Raw genomic sequence first — 22,647 nt, forward strand, 5'->3', positions numbered from 1 at the left:
ACACTTCCATGTCCTGCTTGTGTTGGGGGCTCCAGAACTGCCCCCAGGACTGCAGGTGGGGTGTGAGGAGAGCAGAGCCAAGGGGCAGAATCCCCTCCCTTGCCCTGCTGCCCACACTGCTCTTGCTGCAGCCCAGCCCAGGGTTGTGTCTGGGCTGCACTCAGACTGCAGGCTCCTGTTGAGCTTTTCATCATTTCAGACCCCCAGGTCCTGTTCCTCAGTGCTGCTCTCAGCCATTCCCCACCCAGCCTGGAGTTATGTATTTGTGTGTTTGTGTTTCTAGATGTTCTCCACGGTCCATATGAAGCTGGGCAGGAGGCTGCTTTTCCTCAACAAACATCAGTGTGTTTCCTCTGCTCTATCCTTTTAACTGCTGGCTCAGGATATTTCCTTGGCAGGACTCATTCCCCTTCTCCCTCCTTAGACAGGCCAGACTTTATCTGCACGCTGTTTAATTGCTGGTGATTAGGCAGCTGGTCCTCAAGGCACGTCAGGTGCAGTAAGCAGGTGTGGCTGCTTGAGCTGCTTTCTAGCTCAGACAGCAAAACCATTTCAGAACAGAGAAACTTAGAAGTGGAAGCCCTGAGGTGAGAGGTGAAGGTTGTAGGGACAGGCCACAGAATGGCAACAATGGATAGGTTAATATAATTCCATTGGAGCATCAGAAGCTTTATGTCTGGAAGCACAGCTTGGACCTTCCCCCCTGGCTGCTTCTGCTGCACCTGCTGCTGTCTTCCCCCGCTGCTGTTTTGGCTGCTGCTGCTTTTGCTGCTTCGCTGCTGCTTGAGCTCTTCCCCATCTTCATCATGGATGTTGTATTTCTGTAGCACTTTATTCTCCTGATGCTGTTTTATTTAAACTGTAAGAAATGCAATTTGAAGTTCTTCACAGAGAGAGTGATTGGCACTGGAATGGGCTGCCCAGGGAGGTGGTGGAGTGGCTGTGCCTGGAGGTGTTGAAGCCAAGCCTGGTTGGGGCACTTAGTGCCATGGTCTGGGTGACTGGATGGGGCTGGGTGCTAGGCTGGGCTGGCTGAGCTTGGAGCTCTCTTCCAACCTGGCTGGTTCTGTGATTCTGTGGTTTTTCCTGGCTTTCCAAAGCTCCGTGTCATAGTGAGTTTGCCGGGGCAGGGATGCATCCTAACCCGGGGCAGCAGGCACAGTATCACAGTATCACAGTATCACCAAGATTGGAAGAGACCTCACAGATCATCAAGTCCAACCCTTTACCACAGTGCCCAAGGCTAGACCATGGCACCAAGTGCCACATCCAACCTTGCCTTGAACTGCCCCAGGGACGACGACTCCACCACCTCCCCAGGCAGCCCATTCCAGTGCCCAATGACTCTCTCAGGGAAGAACTTTCTCCTCACCTCGAGCCGAAATTTCCCCTGGCGCAGCCTGAGGCTGTGTCCTCTTGTTCTGGAGCTGGCCACCTGAGAGAAGAGAGCAACCTCCTCCTGGCCACAACCACCCTTCAGGTAGCTGTAGACAGCAATAAGGTCACCCCTGAGCCTCCTCTTCTCCAGGCTAAACAACCCCAGCTCCCTAAGCCTCTCCTCGTAGGGCTGTGCTCAAGGCCTCTCCCCAGCCTCGTCGCCCTTCTCTGGACACGCTCAAGCATCTCAGTGTCCTTCCTAAACTGGGGGGCCCAGAACTGAACACAGCACTCAAGGTGTGGTCTGACCAGTGCAGAGTACAGGGGCAGAATGACCTCCCTGCTCCTGCTGACCACACCACTCCTGATGCAGGCCAGGATGCCACTGGCTCTCCTGGCCACCTGGGCACACTGCTGGCTCATGTTCAGGCGGGTATCAATCAGTACCCCCAGATCCCTCTCTGTCTGGCTGCTCTCCAGCCACTCCGACCCCAGCCTGTATCTCTGCATGGGGTTGTTGTGGCCAAAGTGCAGCACCCTGCACTTTGAGCTATTGAACCCCATCCCATTGGCCTCTGCCCATCTGTACAGGCAGTCAAGGTCCCGCTGCAGAGCCCTTCTGCCCTCCAGCTCAGTCACATCTGCCCCCAGCTTAGTGTCATCTGCAAACTTGCTGATGACTGACTCGATGCCCTCATCCAGATCATCTATGAAGATGTTAAAGAGGATGGGGCCCAGCACAGATCCCTGAGGGACACCACTAGTGACAGCCGCCAGCTGGATGTGGCACCATTCACCACCACTCTCTGGGTCCGGCCCTCCTGCCAGTTCCTAACCCAGCACAGAGTGTTGCCATCCAAGCCATGGGCTGACAGCTTAGCCAGCAGTGTGCTGTGGGGGACAGTGTCAAAGGCCTTGCTGAAGTCCAGATAGACCACATCCACAGGCCTCCCCACATCCACCAAGCGGCTCACCTGATCATAGAAGGAGATCAGGTTAGAAAGGCAGGATCTGCCCTTCCTAAACCCATGCTGGCTGGACCTGAGATCTTTGCCATCCCTCAGGTGCGCAGTTATTGGCCCCAAGAGAACCTGCTCCATCAGTTTCCCTGGCACTGAGGTCAGGCTGATGGGTCTGTAGTTCCCAGGTTCCTCCATCCGACCCTTCTTGTGGATGGGGACCACGTTGGCCATTTTCCAGTCTCCTGGAACCTCTCTGGTGAGCCAGGACTGCTGGAAAATGACGGAGAGTGGCTTGGCCAGCTCAGCTGCCAGCTCTCTCAGCACCCTGGGATGGATCCCATCTGGTCCCATGGACTTGTGGGTGTCCAGATGGCTCAGCAGGTCCTGAACTAATTCCTCATGAATTTCCAGGGGAACACACTGCTCCCCGACCCCATCCCCCAGTTCAAGAGGCCATTTGCCTCCTCCTCCTCTCTCCTTACTGTTGAAAACTGAGGCGAAGAAGGCATTCAGGACCTCTGCCTTTGCTTCATCATCAGTTATAGTGTTCCCCTCCTGGTCCAGTAAGCAGTGGAGGCTCTTCTTGCCCTTCCTTTTAGCATTGATAAATTTATAAAAGTGTTTTTTGTTAACTTTCACGGAAGTGGCCAGCCTAAGTTCTAGCTGGGCCTTAGCCTCTCTAATTTTTCTCCTACATAGTCTGGCTACCTCCTTAAACACATCAGGAGAAGCCTTCCCCTCCTTCCAGAGGTGACACACCCTCTTTTTCTCCCCCACTTCCTTCAGGAGCTCTTTGCTCATCCAGGCTGGTTGCCTTCCCCGACGGCTCATCTTTCAGCACGTGGGAACTGCCAGCTCCTGTGCCTTCAAGAGCTCCTGTTTAAAGTAAGTCCAACCATCCTGGACCCCTTTGTTCTCAAGAACTGCTGCCCAGGGGACATTGGAAATAAGTTCCTTGAGCAAATTGAAGTTTGCCCTCCTAAAGTCCAAGGTGTAGGTTTTGTTGAAGTGCCTCCCTACCTCCCTGTATATTGAAAACTCCACTCTCTCGTGATCACTACACCCCAGGCAGCCTCCCACTATCACATCTCCTACCAGCCCTTCTCTGTTGGACAGCAGCAGGTCAAGCTGAGCTTGACCCCTGGTAGGCTCGTTTAACAGTTGGGTCATGAAGCTGTCCTCCATGCACTCCAGAAATCTCCTGGACTGCCTCCTCTCTGCTGAATTAAGTTCCCAGCAGATATCTGGCAGGTTAAAGTCACCCACAAGGACAAGATCTGAAGATCTTGAGACAGCCTCCAACTGTTTGTAAAATATCTCATCTGTTCCCTCATCCTGGTTGGGTGCTCTGTAACAGACTCCAACCAGGATGTCAGATTTATTAGTCCTACCTCTGATTTTAATCCACAAGGTCTCTACCCCTTCATCCCTCACTTCTAGCTCAATGGCATGGAGTGACTCTCTAATATACAGGGCCACCCCTCCTCCTCTTCTCCCTTGCCTATCTCTCCTGAAAAGGTTATATCCCTCCAGTATAACAGCCCAGTCATGTCTGTCGTCCCACCAAGTTTCTGAAATGGCAACTACATCGTAGTCCCCCTGGTGGACCAGGACTTGCAGTTCCTCCTGTTTGTTACCCAAGCTGCGTGCATTGGTGTAGATACACTTCAGCTGGGCTCTCGATTCAATTGTCCTTAGTTTCCTTCCATCTCTCTCCTTCTCAGAGAGAGTAATTTCCTCACCCACCCCCTTCAGACCTAGTTTAAAGCCCGCCTAATGAGCCCTGCCAACTCCATTGCCAGGACTCTCCTGCCCTTCCTAGATAACTGCACCCCATCACAAGCCAGCAGGTCCGGTGCAGTAAAAGTTCCCCCATGGTCAAAGAACCCAAAACGCCACCGCTCACACCATCCCTTCAGCCATTTGTTGATATCGTAGGTTCTGCTGTTCCTCTCTGTGAACTCCCTTGCCACAGAGGGAACTGAGCAGAACACCACCTGCGCTCCCGCCCCATCTATCAATTTCCCCAGGGCTTTAAATTCCTTTTTAATTGCCCTGGTCCCCTTCTTTTCAATTTCGTCGCTGCCAGCCTGTATTACCAACAAGGGGTAATAATCAGAGGGCTGGATTAGGTTTGGGAGTCTCCTGGTGATGTCCCTAACCCGGGCACCAGGAAGGGAGCAGACCTCCCTGTGAGACGGGTCGGGACGACAAATGGGTCCCTCTGTCCCCCTCAAGATGGAGTCCCCGACAACTACAACTCTTCTCTTTTTCTTGTTTTTTGTGGAGCTAGTTACCACAGTTGGTGGTGACTGCTCCACCCTAGGCAATGTCTCAGTGGGGTGATCCTCATTGCTCTCACCCTCTGTACCCTCTGCATGCAGCGCCTCATACTTGTTGCGCAAGGGCAGAGGAGAAGGAGAGGGCCGGGTAGGATTTCCCTTACTTCCCCTGACAGGGGTCTGCACCCATCCCTCACTGTTTCCAGGGGCAGATTCCTTAGCAGGGGGGATCTGCAGAGCCTGCACCCACAGATCCAGCTCCCTTTCATTCTCCCTTATTGACCTGAGCCTGGACACTTCGTCCTTCAGCTCGGCCACTTCATCTTTCAATTCCGCCACCAAGGTGAGAAGGAAGTTCACCTGCTCACACCTGGTGCAGTTGTTCTCCCCCTCCCCTTCAGCAGCAAGTGAGAGGCTGTAGCACTCCCTGCATCCAGTGGCCTGGACTCCTGTGCTTTCCCAGGTCACATCAGTCTGTGTGGTTCCTGCAGGCAGGAGGCTGTCTGAGCCCTTGGCTTTCTTAGGAGGAAGGATCGTGCCAACCGCCGGCTCTGGGTTCGGTTTTCGCTGCTGCCAGGCAGTTGTGCCAGTAGATGGCATTCTGAGCACGGTGTGTGCGCAATGTGTATTAAACCAGGAGGTATTTTGGGTTCCTCCGAGCCGATCTGAGAAGCCAAAAGCTACCGTTTGTAAACTTCTTTGTTTTTCTTCAATTCAGCAACCTCTCACTTCAGTTTGAGACTTCTCTCTCAAGCTTCTTATCCTTTCTGTGGGTCTTGTGTGGCTGATGGTGGCCAGGCTGTGAGGGAGAGAGCGCTGGTACAAAGAGAAGGGCTGACACAGCAGCGGTTCCTTGGAGTTGTGTGTCAGTAGTGTTGCCTGTGGCACAAATGAAGCTTCAGCTGCTGGTCTGGGAGCTCCTGTTTGGTGTAAAATATGAGGCAGGTTATTGTCATTGGGTTTCCCCCCCCCCCCCCCCCCCCCCATTTGATTGCCTCTAGAGAAAAGTCGGTTTGTCCTGGTAAAAGAAGTCATAGAATCATGGAATTAAGCAGGTTGGAAGAGACTTCTGAGCTCATCCAGCCCAACCTAGCACCCAGCCCTGTCCAACCAACCAGACCATGGCACTGAGTGCTTCATCCAGGCTTTGCTTGAATATCTCCAGGGAAGGCGACTCCACCACCTCCCTGGGCAGCCCATTCCAAGGCAAATCACTCTCTGTCAAGAACTTCCTCCTTATATCCAGCCTAGACCCCCTCTGGCACATCTTCAGGCTGTGTTCCCTTGTTCTGTCCCTGGATGCCTGGCAGCAGAGCCCAACCCCACCTGGCTACAACCTCCCTGCAGGTAGCTGCAGACAGCAATGAGCTCTGCCCTGAGCCTCCTCTGCTGCAGGCTGCACCCCCCCAGCTCCCTCAGCCTCTCCTCACAGGGCTGTGCTCCAGGTCAGAACTCTCCTTCCAATCAAATAAACTAGGTGCATATAAAAAGCTTCTTTCCACCTCTGTCTGCCAGCTGAGCAGGTCTTTTGTTGGTACTCTTTGACGTGTTTCTGGTCTTCCTTCCTTTTTGGCAGCCTTTAATGCCTGTATACTCTTCAGGCTGCTTATAGTTGTTTCTCAACTCTAATCTGATCTCGTTTTGTCTATAAAACATTCTTACAAAGTGAGACACTAAGACTTTGCCCAGAGAGAGGATTTGTCTTGGGGTTAAGCAGCTACACCTGTTTATTTCTGAACTCATACTCTTTGACAAGAAATGGGCTAACCCTTGACACCCATGGCTGTATTTTGGGCCAAACGCAGTGTGTTGCAATTTGTTCATCACTTTTTCCCCCCCCACACACACACTCTGTGGTTGACACCCACTGCTGTCTGTAATTGCAGCAGCCCTGGCACTGTGAGGCTTGGTGGCCTTGCAGAGCGTAGCGTGAGAGAGCCAAGTTAAGGCATGACGTGAATGGTCTTAATTGCCCATGGGCTTAATGGTACATTCGTGCTACAGGAGAAGCTGCTCTGAAATCATCAGCCAATCTCCTTTGTTGTTTCCTCTTCCACTGAATTCTGTGCTGCCTGTAGGGCTCTGCTGGTTGTGCCCTCCCTATGCACAGATAAAACCTGTTCCTCTTGTCGCTGCAGCTCGGTGCCTTGACTCAGCGTTTGAACACAGTTAGTCACACCGCGCTCTGCAGCCAGATGCAGGAGGTTCCCTTTTGTAGTTGGTTCACTTTGTCATTAGTGCATTAGTTGAAGACTTTGGGTCCTTCTGTACTTCCTTCCTGGGGCTGACAACCAGGCTGTAGCTTTGATCTCGTTGGCTGTGGCAGCACAGGGTCTGAGTGCGGATTGCGGCCAGCTCCGGGTGTGGGTTCTCACCGTGCGACCATCGCAGGCCCTGCTCTGTTCCTGACCAGAATTACATCATGGTTTTCAAGATAGGAGTTCATAGGATCATAGAATTGTAGCTAACCTCACTTTACTCACTCCACTCAGCTTAGCTGCAACTCGTCCTAGAGCTGTAGCTGAACTCAGTTCCGTGTTTGCTCTCTTGCAAACGAAGGATTCCTGTTTCCCTACAAACGGTTCTGGGCCAGTTTAAAGGTTAAAGCTGCTTTTCCCACTCCAGCTGTTTTGCCCCTCTGTGGTTATTGGCAGACTGCTTGAACCAGAGGATTTGGATAGCTTTGGGTTTACTATCAAAAAAGATGCCCAGTTCAACTTTCTGCCCTCCCTCTCCTCCCTCTTCTCCTCCCCCCTTCAAGCTGCCAGCATCTCTTCATGCTCATTCTGGTCTCCTCGACCGTCCTGGCACTTGAAGTGTTGCTCTGATGCAACTTTGCTCTGCTGAGGGTGGAATTACTCTGGATTGTTTTCAAAAAAAATTATGGTCTTGATCCTTGAGCCTCCAAGTTCATTTTCAGGCTGATGGTCAAATAAATAAGGAGAAAGAGGCCCGAATCAAATGGTCAGCAGTGCAGAGAACAAGACGCTCCCCAAGTCAGCATGCTGGGCTACAGCCTGCTCTGGAGACGGTTTTGTAGGCTTACTTCAAGTCTTGGCTGTGGATTTGTACCTTGGATCAAAGTCCTGTTGCAGGCCCTTCTCCAATGTAAAGCAAAGAGACGTAGAACAACAAATATCCACTGAAATCTAAACACAATCTGCTCTGTGTTATGCTACAAAAATGAATGAACTCTGCCTCCCACCCTCTCCCACTGTGACTTGCTGTGAATAAGCACTGCTCAAAGGAAACTATCACAAGAAGTCCTGCCTCTTTCCAGTAGGAATAACAATTGAGCAAGGAAAAGTGCTGACTAGCTGGAGCTCAGCTCTTCCCCTCGGGCAGGTAGAGGTGAGGAGCAGCATAGGTGTTGCAAGCAGCGTTGCAAGGAGTCAGTCTTAGCCTAGAACTAAAGTGAAATATTCAGTTATAAGGCTTCACAAATGTCCTTCCTAAGGAGCATCCTGTACCAGGCTTGTCACTCTCTTAGTCTGTTTGAAGAAGCATGGTGGCTGCACCAGGGGTTCTGAAGGGCAGAGGGATGCCTAGGGAAGTCAGACAGGCTAAGGCTAAGTTCATAAACCTGCTGTGTGTGACTCATAGCCCCTGCTTGAACGTGTCCAGAGAAGGGCAGCAAGGCTGGGGAAGGGCCTGGAGCACAGCCCTGTGAGGAGAGGCTGAGGGAGCTGGGGGTGTGCAGCCTGCAGCAGAGGAGGCTCAGGGCAGAGCTCATTGCTGTCTGCAGCTGCCTGCAGGGAGGCTGTAGCCAGGTGGGGTTGGGCTCTGCTGCCAGGTGCCCAGCAACAGAAGAAGGGGACCCAGCCTCAAGCTGTGGCAGGGCAGGTTGAGGCTGGATGTTAGGAAGAAGCTCCTCACAGCAAGAATGATTGGCATTGGAATGGGCTGCCCAGGGAGGTGGTGGAGTCCCCATCCCTGGAGGAGGCTGCATGAGGCACTTAGTGCCAGGGGTTAGTTAATTCGAAGGGTTAGGTTATAGGTTGGACTGGATGATCTCAGAGGTCTTTTCCAAGCTGGTTAACACTGTGCTTCTGTGGTCTACACATCATTGACCTGCCTGCAAGGAAAGCTCCATGGAGTGACTCCTTTGCAGTATCACAGAGCCCTTGCCAGCAGGGTTTGGATTGCACTGGTAGCAAACCACTTGTTGAGCCTGTGCTCCAAACCAAAGAGAGGACAAATCTCACTCTGTAGGCTTCCACTTAAAGCCTCAGTTAAAGAGCTTGTAGAAGCTGCTGGTTCCTACCCATGCTCTCATGAGTGTGAGCATTCTCTGGCACCAGCAGGGAATGAGGGATTCAAGAATCCCACCAAGTCCAGGAGTAGAGGCATGGAGTTTCTTGCCATGCCAAGGTTTAGGAGGTTTTGCCATAAGGGCTTTGTGAGTGGTCTGGCATATACCTGTTGGGTGTTGGGTAGGTCTCAACTGTGCTTTAGAAAGAGACAGCTAAGGGGCAGTGCAATGCCCCTGCCCACCTCTGGGTTTGTATTCCCAAGGAGGTCTTTCTTACAGCTCCTGGAGTGCAGTGCACCTATGACTAAGGGCCAACCGAGGGGCAAAGCTAGCAAGAGAGGAGGAGTGTGCAGAGAATCCACAGAACCACTGAGTGTTAGGGGCTGGAAGGGGCCTTGAAAGATCATCAAGTCCATCCCCACCGCCAGAGCAGGACACCTGGGCTTTGTTTGAGGGGTTTGGGTTTTTGCTTTGGTGTTTTGTTTTGTTTGGGATTTTTTATCCCACTTGTCCTCCACCTCCCATTTTTCCTCATCTTCCTCTTTTTTTTCCATCTCCTTCCTTTCCTCTCCATCTTCCTCCTTCCCCCATCTCCTTCCTTTTCCCTCATCTTCCTCTTTCCATCTCTCTCCTTTTCTTCTCCATCTCCCTCCTTTCAGCACCACCTCAGCTTTTCCACCATATCTGCCCCTTTCCCACCCCACACTGTTTTTTCCCCCAATCCCCAGAGCACTTGGGTGTCACTGGAGTCTCCTCCCACCCCAGGTGTGACCACTTTGTCCTTCCTGCCCATTTGCCTTCTAATTGGCCCCCAGGAAAAGCAGAAGCCCTAAGTGTGCCCAAGTGGGCAGAGGCATCCTCCTGCTGTCATCAGTGGTGAGTGCCCATGGTGCACACTGGGTGAAATTCAGTGTCAGATCTGGAGAAGAGGCTTGGGAGCTGTGGACGAGGTCTGTCTGGAAGTGCAGGCTTTGTAGTCGAGTGGGAACAGGTGGCCCAGGGAGGTGCTGGAATCCTCATCCCTGAAGGTGTTTAAGGCCAGGCTGGATGAGGCTCTGGACAGCCTCATCTGGTGTGAGGTGTCCCTGCCCATGGCAGGGGGGTTGGAACTGGCTGATCCTTGTGGTTCCTTCCAACCCTGTCTGATTCTAGGATTCTATGGGATCTGCTTTTTCATCTTCAGACATTAAAAAGCTGGACCTGAGGAGGAAGTTGTTGAGCATGAGAGTGGTGAGAGGCTGGCAGGGGTTGCCCAGGGAGGTGGTTGAGGCCCCATGGCTGGAGGTGTTTGAGGCCAGGCTGGCTGAGGCTGTGTGCAGCCTGCTCTAGGGTAGGGTGTCCCTGAGCATGGCAGGGGTTGGCACTGCCTGCTCCTTGTGGTCCCTTCCAACCCTGCCTGATTCTGTGATTCTGTACCAAGCAGCCTAAGAGCTGAGAGGGACCACGTTTAGAGAAGCTGTTTAGAACAGGAGCCAGCAGCCGAAGCAAGGTCCCACAGCAGCCAGATGAACCCTTTGCTGCTGGAGCTGAGGTCCCGTTTGTGTTCCACCTCTGATTGCTCCCTGACCAAGCGTGAGCCCAGGGCTGCAGGAGGAGTGTTTATTTTCCTTCTTGCTTATTTATTCAAACAAAAAAGCACAAGACAGAGTGCTGCTGTGTGCTGGGAGCTCTGCAATTGTTCGGGCTTCCGAGAGGTCACAAGGGTCCCAGATAACATTAGCAGCTAAGTGTTGTGTTGTCCTTTTGTGTTATCAACAGGAAACATCTTTACCCAGCACAGGAACTGCAGCTTTGTCATTGGCCTGGTGCAAGAACATGACAGTGTTTTCTCATCCTATCAGGGCTCAGATATTTTGGGAGCTGGTATATAAGGCTCAGAGCACAGTGTCTTTTGGCCACTGGAACAGGTTCGTGTCAGAAATCAGTGAGCTTTGCTATTTTAGTAGTTGCTATAGTTGCAGCATGAATGGTTCTCTTGCCCTGCATGCCTCAGGGATGGGATTTCACTGCAGCTCATAGGGGGATTTTTATTGTTTAAGTGCAGATGGACCTTTTTTAAGCAATGAGTGTGATGATATAAGCCTTGTAAAGAAGCCCTCAGCAAACAACCTCTCCATAAAACACATCAGTGCAGGCCTTGTTCAGCTGATGTTAAATGCTTGCAGACTTCCACGGAGCAGGACTGAGCTCTGTCCAAGGGCTTGTCAGAGTCACTCGATGGTAAAATGTTCTGTGTGGGCTCTGAAATGAGAAGTGCTTCATGAGCTGGGTGATCTGTGCTGAAAGGAGCAGCCCTTCTGCTTCGGGCAGTGCATTGTGAAGAGGTCCTGCAACATCTCTCTCCTTAGATCAGATCAAGTAGTTTGGAAGTGGAGCTGCAAAGAGCTGAGCCAGAAGGGGAGCAATACTCTGAACAGAATGGCACCACTCATGGGGTATGGCAAACCTCATCTCACAGAGGCATCCAGGCTGGCAAAGCCCCTCAGGATCACCAAGTCCAACCTAGAGCCCTACTCTACAAGATTCACCTTAAACCATAACCCCAAGCACCACACACAAACCACCCTGAAACACCACCAGGCTGGGTGAGTCCAGCACCCCCTGGGCAGCTCATCCCAGCCCCTGACCACTCTCTCCATGAAAAGCCTTTTCCTAATGTCCAATCCAAACCTCCCCAGCCTCAGCTTGAGGCCATTCCCCTTCTTCTGTCTGCAGTTCCCTGTGAGCAGAGCCCAGCAGCAGCCTCTGCCCAGTGTCCCTTCAGGTAGTTGTAGACAGCAATGAGGTCTCCCTCAGCCTCCTCTTCCTCACACTACCCCTCCCCAGCTCCCTCAGTCTCTCCTCATCAGATTTATTCTCCAGGCCCTTCCCCAGCTTTGCTGCCCTCCTCTGGACCCTCTCCAGCACCTCCACAGCTCTTCTGTATTGTGGTGCCCAAACTGAGCACAGCACTCGAGCTGTGGCCTCACCAGAGCCCAGTCCAAGGGCACAATCCCCTGCTGCTGCTGGGCACAGCATTTCTGACACAAGCCAGGGTGGCATTTGATAAAGTTACAGTGGCTTTTCTTCCAGAGCTGCCCTCTCTGCTTTCACCCAAAGTAGCTGTAACTACCGAGAAGGAAAATGGGCAATGGAACTTTAGTTACAATTTTATCCCCCAAAATGCATCATAACCCCCCCAAAATTAAAAATAATCAATTCTGCTACCCTGGGGTTGGTCCTTCAGAATGAGTAGTGCTGCACAACCTTAGTTGCACCACTCCATGGCTGCTTTTACAGAGCTCCACAGCCTGACTCTGACTTCCTCTCCTGCCACAATCTTTCATTTCAAACCCCCTCCTGACTTCAGGAATCTCTCTTATTTCCATGCAGCAAATTGTTTGGTAGATGAAGGGTGAGGAGCTCATTTTATTACCCATAAAACTGACTTCCACCAGGAGGAAAGTCAGGTTTTGGTTTCTGGGCTATTCTATAATAAAAACCCCAAGACCCTCCACAGTTTGCAGGCTTTTCAGCACTTGGTTGGCCACACAAGCTTCATCTGGCACAAAGCAGCATCCCTCACTGCTGCCTGTCTGTGCTGTGCTGTCCCAAAGCATCCTGACATCTCCAGGCATGGAACTGCTGGGCAAAATTGTGTCCCCAAACTTATCTTTGTGGATTGTGTCAAGTACCAAAGATATCAGAGGACAATGAGAAGAGTTATGTCTGAGGGACTGACACAGTGCAGAGAGGGGCATTGTAAGAGCAGCCCTGAGGAGGGAGATATGGGGGTGCTGCTGGAGGAGAAGCTCAGCAGGAGCCAGCAGTGTGCACTTGCAGCCCAGAGAGCCAAGCAGAGGCTGGGCTGCAGCAGCAGCAGCGTGGCCAGCAGGGCCAGGGAGGGGATTCTGCTCCTCTGCTCTGCTGTGCTGAGACCCCACCTGGAGTCCTGCATCCAGTTCTGGAGCCCCTGGGCCAAGAGGGCTGTGGAGATGCTGGAGAGTGTCCAGAGCAGGGCCAGGAGGATGCTCAGAGGCTGCAGCAGCTCTGCTGTGAGCACAGCCTGAAAGAGTTTGGGCTGTGCAGGCTGGAGCAGAGGAGGCTCCCAGGGGACCTTCTTGTGGCCTGCCAGGATCTGAAGGGGGCTCCAAAAAAGCTGGGGAGGGACTTTTGAGGCTCTCAGGGAGTGACAGGAATGGGGGGAATGGAGCAGAGCTGGAGGTGGGGAGAGTGAGGCTGGAGGTGAGGAGGAAGTTGTTGAGCAGGAAAGTGGTGAGAGCCTGGCAGGGGTTGCCCAGGGAGGTGGTTGAGGCCCCATGGCTGGAGGTGTTTGAGGCCAGGCTGGCTGAGGCTGTGAGCAGCCTGCTCTAGGGTAGGGTGTCCCTGGGCATAGCAGGGGGGTTGGCACTGCCTGCTCCTTGTGCTCCCTTCCAACCCTGCCTGGTTCTGTGATTCTAAGAGTTTTTTTCCTCCCCCTTGCAACATGCTTGAGAAGGTAGTGGGAAAGGAGGCAACGTTTCAGTCTTCCTGGTTTAACACAGGAGTCACTGAGCTCTCTGAGGCAGCAGTGTCACAGAACCACAGGATTTGTTAGATTAGAAAACACCTTCAGGATTCTCCAGTCCAATCATTAGTTTGACACTGACAAGTCCTTGACTAAACCAAAGCCCTCAGCACAACATCTAATCGCTGGGAATCGCTATGGTTGGAAAGGAGCAGCTGGTTGGAGGGAACTGTGGTGGAGGCAGCTTTCTTCTTTCCAGGCAGGATTTTGTGGCAGGATAGTCAGAGGGCTGAGATCAATTCAGTGATTTTTTTTGTTCTGTAGCAGATGATTTTTTTCTGTTGGAGGTAGGAACATGAACTGAGCAGAGAAAAGAAAGAGCAGCTGCAATAGCTGGAAGTGGAAGCTAAGGAAAATCATGTTAGAGAGCCAGTGTTTGCTTCCAGCAGTGTGTGTGTGCTTGCTGCTGGGAGAAGTGAGGCAGGGGAGGGCTCAGAGGTCCTTGCATGAAGCTGGAGATATCTCCTCCAAAAGATCTCCAGAAGATGCAGTCCCAGAGCTGCTGCTGCAGTTCCTGCCCGTGGGCAGGGGCTCTGTGGTGCATCCTGTTAAAGGAGATGCTACAGAACCACAGAACTAACCAGGCTGGAAAAGGCCTCTGAGGTCATCGAGTCCAACCCCCCACCTAACCCTTCCAATTGACTAAACCAAGCTACTCAGTGCCTCATCCAGCCTCCTTTCAAAGACCTCCAGGGATGGTGACTCTGCCACCCCCGTGGGCAGCCTGCTCCAATGGGCAAGCACTCTGAAGCTGAAAGGAACACAGTGGTGCTTCTCCTCCAAAACGTCAGAGTAATCCTTCAGAGAGGGTGGGTTTTTTTTCCCTGCTAAGCTGATCAAAGTTCCTACCCTCATGAGAAGCCACACACCTCCACACTCAGTTCAAATTTCCTGCAGGTACCCAGGGACATCCCCAGCTGAGAGCAGGGCACCCCACGCTGAGTCAGTGACATGCTGCGTGGAGGGAGGCTGGTGCCTGGGTGCTGTGTGGGCATCCAACTGCAGGATTGTGTCTGCTGTCAGAGAACTTCTCACCCACATTTCCTGCATGACTCCTGGGTGAGAGTGGCAGTGATGCTGGAAGGCATGACCTCATGTGGGGTGTCCCATCCTGCCCTGCTCTGCAGCTGTCCCTGCCTTCCGTTCATATACGCAGCCTGGGGCTAGAAATACTCTCTGGTTTTGGACTGAGGACCAGAGACTTTCCACTTTGCCTCCTATCCAGGACACTGTTTACCCAAACCTGTCACATGGGTTAGAAGCTGTTGGTTCCATGTCTGCATGAGGGATGCTGGACTCATATCTGCTGGTTTAGAATCATAGAATCAAGCAGGTTGGAAGAGAGCTCCAAGCTCATCCAGCCCAACCTAGCACCCAGCCCTATCCTATCAACCAGACCATGGCACTAAGTGCCCCAGCCAGGCTTGGCTTCAACACCTCCAGCCACGGCCACTCCACCACCTCCCTGGGCAGCCCATTCCAATGCCAATCACTCTCTCTGACAACAGCTTCCTCCTAACATCCAGCCTGGACCTCTCCTAGCACAGCTTGAGGCTGTGTCCCCTTGTTCTGTCCCTGGGTGCCTGGCAGCAGAGCCCAACCCCACCTGGCTACAGCCTCCCTGCAGGCAGCTGCAAACAGCAATGAGCTCTGCCCTGAGCCTCCTCTTCTGCAGGCTGCACCCCCCCAGCTCCCTCAGCCTCTCCTCACAGGGCTGTGCTCCAGGCCCCTCCCCAGCCTTGCTGCCCTTCTCTGGGCACCTTCCAGCACCTCAACATCGCTCTTGAACTGAGGAGCCCAGAACTGGACACAACACTCAAGGTGTGGCTTGAGCAGTGCTGAGCACAGGGGCAGGAGAACCTCCCTTGTCCTGCTGGCCACACTGCTCCTGATGCAGGCCAGGATGCCATTGGCTCTGCTGCCCACCTGGGCACTGCTGCCTCCCCTTCAGCTCCTCTCTGCCAGCACCCTCAGCTCCCTCTCTGCCTGGCTGCTCTCAGCCACTCTGTCCCCAGCCTATAGCTCTGTGTTTCTGAGCTTCTCCTCTCCCAATACCCACAGAATGAGAAATAAAGAGACATGTTTCAGCTCCCTGTCCCTGCACCCACAGTGCATGCCTCTGAAGGGAGGGCCTCAGTGTGCTTTCTTATGCTGTACCATTGAATCGAGTGCAGCATCAGGTCCCACCAGCCAAAGCCTTCATTCAGAGTCATTTCAGGCTCCATAAGCAGAGAAAAGTTTCAGACCCCCTCGCAGACATGAGGCTGTCTGAGGGCACAGGAGGAGTTAACAAGTGTCAGTCACAGTAAACCGCCTCCCAGATCTTGTTCTGGTGGTGTGAGGTCTCCTCTCCAAGGCTGTCCAGGTGCTGCAGAAGAGGTTACCTGCCCAGCAGGGCACTGCACCTGTAAAGCAGAGTGTGAAGGACTTGGGCTGAACCTGCTGGTGCCTGGGGAGAAGGGCACAAGCAAACCATGCCAAGTCGAGTCTCATGCTTTGGTGGAGCCTGGCAAAAGTGGCTGTTGTTAACTGGAGCTGCCAACATGATGTCAGTGCCTTCTACAAAGGAAACACAAGTGCAGCTGCACTTTGCTCATGAGAAGGGTGAGGCATCCTACTCAGATTTAGCAAACCAAACCTCTTGCAGGGCTTTCAGAGGCTGTGAAGCTCTGTGTCGGTAGCACTCTCAGGGCGAGCATTTGCCTGGGACTGCAATTCTTCACCTCTCTCTCTCTCTTTTTTTTTCAGGTGGCTCTGTCACTGCTTTTTCCTGAGTCTAGAACAGGGCAAGGACAGTTGTAGCTAATTCCCACAGGCCTGCAGAGCATTACTGAAATACACTGAAAGTGCTCCTCAAAGGCAGAGAGTTATTGCCCTGAAAGTGAAAAGCCTGAAGGAGCCTTTGGCCCATATGGGGAGGAGAACATCTTCATGTTTTATTGCTAGTGCTGCAGAGAGCAAAGAGCTGCTGCAGAGAAGCAAAGAGCTGCTGCAGAGAAGCAAAGAGCAGCCTTTCATTCGGGGGCTAACCAGCAGCGAGGCTTCAGCAGGAGTCAGTAGCAGAACTGTCACAGCCCTCACGATGCTGCATGGGACAGAACTGAGCCTGCGTCTGGGGCTGTCAGTGGCACTGCTTAGCAAGAGCAGTTTGCTCTTGGTTGGGAAAAGGTCCTGAACATGAATTTTTATTAAAGAAAAAGAATCAAATGCAGATTCTTTTAAGGCTGGCTTTAGCCATTGCTAGAATCATGGAATCATAGAATCATAGAATCAGCCAGGTTGGAAGAGACCTCCAAGATCATCCAGTCCAACCTATCCCCCAGCCCTATCCAGTCAACCAGACCATGGCACTGAGTGCCTCAGCCAGGCTTTTCTTGAACACCTCCAGGCACAGTGCCTCCACCACCTCCCCAGGCAGCCCGTTCCAATGCCAATCACTCTCTCTGTGAAGAACTTCCTCCTGACATCCAGCCTAGACTTTCCCCAGCACAAGTTGAGACTGTGTCCCCTTGTTCTGTTGCTGGTTGCCTGGGAGAATGAAAGGAGCTGGGCTACTTCTCAACCCCCACTCCCACACTGGGCTGTCGAACCTCTGTGTGCTGCTAACAAAGAGCCAGCGCTGAGCTGGGTGTGAAGGAAAAGTCAACCACCTCTAGAAAAACACAGCCAGAGCCTTCTGTAAAAATACCTCTGGGCAAAGCAAATTGTTTTAGCTTTGGGCAGCATCATTCACGAAATGCTCCACCACAAGTTTGGTCTGAAGCAAACCACACACGATTCGACTCGCTTTATCTCCTGGCGGCGGCGGAGGGCTCAGTGCGGTTACAGCTCTCCGCCTTTCTGAGAAGAGAGGATCATATTTAATCATTGTGTCAGTTGGCACAAACACTGTTTGGAGTGAAATGCTCAAAAACAGCACATTTATCTTTCCCTTGATCAAGATTTGTGTGATAGAAGGCTCTTAACGTTAAAACTCATCGGCAGCGAATCATTTGAAGGGCTCAGCTACCCAAGCATGTTTACTGTAGCTTAAATTAAAGCATGGTCTGACCTCTCCTGCCTAATATAACAAATGCACTATCAGGAATCTCCACCCAAGGGCATTCATTCCTTGGCAGGCTTCACTTTAGCTCCAAGATATTATTCCTGGACTTTTGTTTTTTTCTGGAGGGGGAATGACAACAACTCACTCGTTTCACTGAGCAGCACATTTCAGAATCCAAAGTGCTTGCAGGGGTTGCCTCGTAGCACGTCCTTACCAGCTGCACAAGTGAAGAAGCCAAGAGTAATTTGGAGGCAGAAAGAGATGTTAAAGCCTGGGGAGAGCAGTATCATTCCCCATCTGGCCCACGCTGAGGAGACCAGCAAATCTCAGGGGTACACTGCTGCCTGCAGTGATACTACATCATCTACTACTTGAAGAGCCTGACTAGGGCTGACCTGCCCTGATTATTTCATTGGCACTGACTTGTGCTGTGGTATTAAGGACTTCTTCCAAGCACAGATCCTGCCCTAGAGAGCTCACACTGGTCACTCACTGCTAAAACTAGCTGGGGTTTAATCTCTTTTGTAGGGCCAGCATCTGCACGATAACCACTTACACAGAAGTGGCAGCAGCAGCAAAGGCTGAGAGCTCAGGGAGACAGGCAATGGCACTGCTGAGAGGCAGTGAGTTCTGTTTAATGCTCAAAGTGCAGTTTCAAAGGTGACATTAAGTTTGAAGAATTGCTTTTCTGCAGAAAAGGCTCTTTGGGCTCTTAGAAAACCAAGGGGAGGAGGTGACAAGAGTACGGTCTCACTGCCTGGCACCCAGCCGCAGGGGCTGGCATCTTCTTCTCCAGGAGCATCTCCCCCAGCCACAGCAGCACTCTCCACGTCAGGTCCAAAGAGAGAAAGGAGCATTGCTAAAAGGCACTCTGATTTCTGCTGTGTCAGCCCAGGCCATGCAGCAGGTGCTCTCCAGCAGCCCGGGGTTCATGAGACCTTTACTTTCAGAGAGCTCTGAGTTTCGGTGGTTTCCAACGACTTGTTCAGTTGAGTCGAAATTGTGAGCAGGAGTTGAAAGCTGAGCTGTGCTCTTGGCAGAGCCCAAGCCAGAGCAGCCAGGTGAAAAAAGCAGTGCATGAGGCTGTGCTCAGCCTGCACAACTCGTTACAGCCCCGAAACTGCCTGTTTGCCTCCTGCCACCCATCTCCCATTGCTGAACTGACAGCATCACAGGAGGGATGGGGTGAAACCCAAGCAGCCAGATGCACTCACACTGGGGCACTTTGCCAGGCTGGCAGTGGTGGCTGCTCTGGGTTTCCTTCTCCCACCTTTTTTAAAACTGAAGCCTGGGCCCCTCAGTTCAAGAGAGATGTTGAGGTGCTGAAGGTGTCCAGAGAAGGGCAGCAAGGCTGGGGAAGGGCCTGGAGCACAGCCCTGTGAGGAGAGGCTGAGGGAGCTGGGGGGGTGCAGCCTGCAGCAGAGGAGGCTCAGGGCAGAGCTCATTGCTGTCTGCAGCTACCTGCAGGGAGGCTGTAGCCAGGTGGGGTTGGGCTCTGCTGCCAGGCAGTCACGGACAGAAAGGGAGACAGCCTCAAGCTGTGGCAGGGCAGGTTGAGGCTGGATGTTAGGAGGAAGTTGTTGTCAGAGAGAGTGATTGGCACTGGAATGGGCTGCCCAGGGAGGTGGTGGAGTCCCCATCCCTGGAGATATTCAAGAGGAGGCTGCATGAGGCACTTAGTGCCATGGGTTAGTTAATCAGAAGGTGTTAGCTGGAAGGTTGGCCCCAATGACCTCAGAGGTCTTTTCCAGCCTGCTTAACTCTGTGATTCTGTGACAGGCTCTCAGGGGGAGGTTTAATAGGGACATGTTTGTTTTGCCCATTTCTTGCTGAGCTGTTGCTGGTTTCTGTTGTATTTATAGCTATGTGATGTGTATTTATTTATACAACTACAGGGCTTGTGGGTTTTGGGGGGGTCCTTCCCCTCAAAATACATTGAAGTATTTCATGCCAAAACCCTGCACTGTGGCAACATTGCTTCTTTTGGCACAGAAGTCTCTGTCTGTAGAGTCAAAGGCACTTCCTATAGTTGCCTTCCTCTGCTGCACCTCTCAGATAAGATTATTAGGGGTATATAAATATATATATGTGTGTGCAAAGACAGATGTGCGTGCAGATGTTTTGCATGTGTCACAGACACATAATGGCATAGAATTTAATCAGAGTGCAATGGCTTTATGCTTGCTGTAACAATGAAGCATCCTGTAAGTGATGAACTAAGGTGTTTAAAATCAGAGTCACAGAATGGGTTAGGCTGGAAGGGACCTCAGAGCTCAGCCAGTTCCAACCCCCCCTGCCATAGGCAGGGACGCCTCCCACTAGAACAGGTTGCTCAAAGCCTCATCCAGCCTGGTGCTGAACACCTCCAGGGAGGTTGTGGAGCACAGAAGCATTGAATATGATCAAGGAGGTTCTTCTCCCCCTCTGCTCTGCCCTGGTAAGACCTCATCTTGAGCACTGCCTTCAGTTTGGGGCTCCCCAGTTGAAGAGGGACAGGAACTGCTGGAGAGGGTCCAGCAGAGGCTATGAGGATGCTGAGGGGACTGGAGCCTGCCTGGTGAGGGGAGGCTGAGGGACCTGCGGCTGCTTAGTCTGTAGAAGAGAAGAGTGAGAGGGGATTTAATCAATGTTTGTAACTATCTGAGGGCTGAGGGTCGGGGGGGGGGGGAGGGCGGGGGGGGGGGGACAGGCTCTGTTCACCGCTCCCTGGGATAGGACAAGGAGCAATGGATGGAAGCTGCAGCACAGGAGGTTCCAGCTCAGCACAAGGGGGAACTTCTTGCCTGGAAGGGTCCCAGAGCTCTGGCACAGGCTGCCCAGAGAGGCTGTGGAGTCTCCTTGTGTGGAGCCTTTCCAGGCCTGTCTGGATGTGTTCTGTGTGCCCTGAGCTAGATTGGATGGTCCTGCTCTGGCAGGACTGGATGATGTCCTTGGATCCCTTCCAACCCCTAGCATCCTCTGATCCTTTGTGATCCTGTGGCTTCAGTGTCAAAGCCACTCATGTCCTTTACTGCAGAGGGCTGTCCCTAACCCCTTGATTATTACTGACCACTGTTTTGCTGCTGGAGCTCACAGCAAAGCTTCCTAGAGATGAGCCAGTGAGAGAACCGACGGTCCAGAAGCCTGCAGAACAGCCTTGGGTGGATTCAACTACAGCTTCAGGATGAGCAAGGAAAACAACTACAAAGGACAGCAGCTTCACCCTTTGAAATGCAGCTTACAGCATGAAGGCAGTGCAAAAGGATACTTTGCTGACCTGGTGTTTAGGAAAAAGCCCTAAGAGGAACATTTCCTTTAATGAGACATTGGCCAACAGTGCTGCTTTTAGCACCCTCCCACAGTCACCAGTGAACCACTGGGTGGAAGAGTAGGAACAGACTGTTCCTATCTGAAGGCTGCCCTCCCTCTGGTTCACCACCACCCAAACCAAGGTGCTACTCTTGCTCTGTCACGTTAGTAGCAGCAGAAATTAGCTTCTGGTTCAAGCTCTTCAAGAGCTGATCAGCCCAAGATCACCTCTGCAGCTTTGTGTCCACAGGGGAGGGCAGCTCCAACTCCAGACCAGGCTCTGGGCTCTAGATAACTTCACAGCCAGTGTCACATCCATATCACCACCACCACAGCTAATGCTCCCCACCATGGCAAGCCAAAGTGCCTGGAGTTTATCAGGCTTTTCCCCTATCATGTTCCCTCCTAATGCAGTGCACATGTTTAGGCATTTCCCTTCACAGGCAGCCATTCTCTCCAAATTCCTTACATTTTACATTCTATATCCTTGGGTTTGATCTTTTGCATCTGAAGCTTAATAGTGAGGGCTGAGTGCATCTGCCAGAGTTCCTGGCACAGCTAAGTGTCCTGCAGGAGCAGTTACTTTCCAGTGAGACTCTAAAATTACTTATTTACTTTCACTTGTGTGCCAAAAATACTTTCAAATCAGGACAGTTTTTTCCAGTTACACAATCACCAGAAATATCTTGAATCCATACACTTCCACCCTGGTTCAACAGGCAATCTGAAAATAGTCAGAACAGGTTATAAAGTACCTAAAAACTGTTCTGTCCCAGAAATAAGACTTCAGGACCACAGCTCTGTGTGTCCAAGTCAATGAGGGCTGCAAAGCAAAACCAAAAAGAGGGGGAAAGAGATGGCAAAGAGGAGGGCAGCCAGGTTCTTCAGCAGCTTCCTGAGTGAATCACAGAGTCATAGAATCAGTCAGGTTGGAAGAGAGCTCCAAGCTCATCCAGCCCAACCTAGCACCCAGCCCTGTTCAATCACCAGCCCATGGCACTCAGTGCCCCAGCCAGGCTTGGCTTCAACACCTCCAGCCACAGCCACTCCACCACCTCCCTGGGCAGCCCATTCCAGTGCCAATCACTCTCTCTGACAACAACTTCCTCCTAACATCCAGCCTCAACCTGCCCTGACACAGCTTCAGCCTGGGTCCCCTTGTTCTGTCCCTGGGTGCCTGGCAGCAGAGCCCAACCCCACCTGGCTACAGCCTCCCTGCAGGGAGCTGCAAACAGCAATGAGCTCTGCCCTGAGCCTCCTTTGCTGCAGGCTGCACCCCCCCAGCTCCTTCAGCCTCTCTTCACAGGGCTGTGCTCCAGGCCCCTCCCCAGCCTTGCTGCCTTTCTCTGGACACCTTCCAGCACCTCAACATCTCTCTTGAATTGAGGACCTCAGAACTGGAATTCCACTGGTAGTGGAATTATCACAGCCAGCCACTTCTAGAGAGTCCTTTGATGTCTGTCCATGTAGGTCTTATTCATAGTGCTCTTCAAAAACAAAAAAACCCAAACCCCAAACCCAAACCCATCCAACAGCTGATTCCTGACAAGCCACAGGGATTTCAGATATTTTTCCATCAGACCTTTTCAGTTACAGAGAGTTTAGACCCTTAGAGTGGGACAGAAGCTTCCCCTGCCCTTTCTGATTCATTAAAAGCATTCTCTTGCTCCCTGGGATAGGACAAGGAGCAATGGGTGTAAGTTGCAGCAAAGGAGGTTCTGCCTCAACACAAGAGGGAACTTCTTCACTGGCAGGGTCCCAGAGCCCTGGCACAGGCTGCCCAGAGAGGCTGTGGAGTCTCCTTCTCTGGAGACTTTCAAAGCTTGTCTGGATGTGTTCCTCAGTGATCTGTGTTAGGTAGTACTGTCCTGCTCTGGCAGGGGCATTGGCCTGGA

This window comes from Pogoniulus pusillus, chromosome 41, assembly GCF_015220805.1.
Source record: "Pogoniulus pusillus isolate bPogPus1 chromosome 41, bPogPus1.pri, whole genome shotgun sequence".
Lineage (NCBI taxonomy): Eukaryota > Metazoa > Chordata > Aves > Piciformes > Lybiidae > Pogoniulus > Pogoniulus pusillus.